This window comes from Cucumis melo, chromosome 6 (genome assembly GCF_025177605.1).
Source record: "Cucumis melo cultivar AY chromosome 6, USDA_Cmelo_AY_1.0, whole genome shotgun sequence".
In the NCBI taxonomy this organism is placed as follows: Eukaryota; Viridiplantae; Streptophyta; class Magnoliopsida; order Cucurbitales; family Cucurbitaceae; genus Cucumis; species Cucumis melo.
Window position 1 is genome coordinate 11676203 of NC_066862.1, and position 2171 is coordinate 11678373.

Below are 2171 nucleotides of genomic sequence, written 5' to 3' on the forward strand. Positions count from 1 at the left end.
AAATAGGCTTTCTCAGGAGGAGCTTTAATTTTGACAAATATAGACGGAGACAACTTGCCTAACCCGATAAGTGCAAACTATGTGAAGAAATACTATGCATGGAGCGACGATTAACTTTTGGTTCTAGCATTTTCTCGTCAAGTTCCTAATATCTCAAGGATATGGGTTTGTACTTGAGGTTTTAGTACTCATGAACGTTATTGGGCTATTACGCATGTTTTTGGTTTTATTTCTCGAGAAAAGTAAACAATGATTCAATTTTTTTTAAAATTGTTCATGCATACATGACTTTTCACATTGTCTGCATTTCCATAGGTGGCATGGTATACATTATTGATATGATAATTTAATATATGACCTTTAGTTTGACTATTCATCATTTTGTCATGAGGCACTTGTTTTATCCCTGGCCCTTGACACCATGTTGCTGCGATGGCGCTTGTTTTATCCCTGGCCTCCAGCTTATTTATTCTTTTGTCATGAGGCGCTTGTTTTATCCCTGGCCCTTGACACCATGTTAGTTTGATGGCGTTTGGTTTATCCCTGGCCTCCAGCTTATTCATTCTTTTGTAATGAGGCACTTGTTTTATACCTGGCCCTTGACGCCGTTAATTTATTTAAAATATCTTAGTTTGATGAGTTAGTGGCTACACCTTCGTCCACCTTCTAATTCTATAAGGATGCACGAAGGGGGGCATGCTGTAGCCACCTAATTTTATCCTACATTTTTTTTTATTCTTTAAATTATTAATTGTAGCAACGGTTAAGATATTTCATTAATTTATTTTGTTAAAAAAAAGAAAAAGGTAAAATCTTTTTGTAATAATATGAAATCGTATGTTTTTTCTTATCTTTTTATTAAAATGGAAAATAAAGTCATTAATGTTTTTTTTTTTTTTTGACTTATCACTTTAGGAAAAAGAAAACAAATTAATTTATTTATACAAAATATCTTTTGATTTATCATATTAGGAAAAGCAAGATAATTTATACAAAAAATTTTAATACCATATTAGACTTATCTTTATCACTTTAGGAAAAAAACAAAAAATTTATTTTGGACAAAATCTTTCAATATCATATTTTTACTATTTTAGAAAAAAGAAAATTAATAGAATTACATAATATCTAATTTGATTTTATACTTATTAAATTTTCCTAATTCGTGGCACACCCCGACTCTATAAATAGGATCCTTTGTCATTTGGAAAGGGGGAGAAGAAATTGTTTTAGAGAAAGTCTTGAGAAAAATTGTTTTAGAGAGAATCTCTACGAAAAAAAAGTGTTTATAGAGAATTTGAAGAAACGTATTCCTCTGCATAAAGGTGGGTCATTAGCTTTTTCGCTTTATTGTTTTTATTTTTATCTTCATATCGTCTTTTTTTTATCCTAATTCTAATCCCATAAGGAAGAAAAAACTTAGTTGGAGGTTGCATTAGGTAGGGTTTACTCCCAATGATCCGCACCTCATACAACAAGTAATTTTCTTCGGGATTGAATCCTTATCTTTGTTCTTCTCTTTTCAAATGTAAAAAGAAAGAAAAAAAAAATATAAGGAAAATTTCTTTTTTTATTTTTACTACCTTTTTATCATCATGCTAAAAGAAAAAAAAAAAAAAAAGATCTTTTGACATTTTTCTTCTCTCTAAAACAATAGAGAAAAAGAAAAGTTATAAACAAAAGAAAATTTCTATTATATCATTTTTCTTATTATTATTATTATATATATATATATATATATATTTTTTCTCTTTTAGGGTGGCGGCAAACCTTGCCGTCACCCTCTGTTTCCTTTTTTTTTTCTTCTTTCTTTTTTTAATTTATTTATTTACTTATTTAAATTTAATTTTATTTGTAATTTTATTAATATTATTTTATTATTATTATTATATATATATTTAACCTTCTTTTTTTTCTGTTTTTTTTTATGTTTTTTATATATAACTTTATTTATTTATTTAGTGTTTTTATATTTATGATTTTTTTTAAAAAAAACTTTTTGCTATTTTTATTCTTATACCATTATCGTTATTTCCTTTCATAATTTTTTTTATCTCTTTTAACTTATTATCATCCCTATGTCCTCTTTTCTTCACTTATTTATTTAATTTCTTTTTTACATATTCATTTGTTTATTATTTCATTTAGTTCTTTTTTTCATTTTTTTTCTT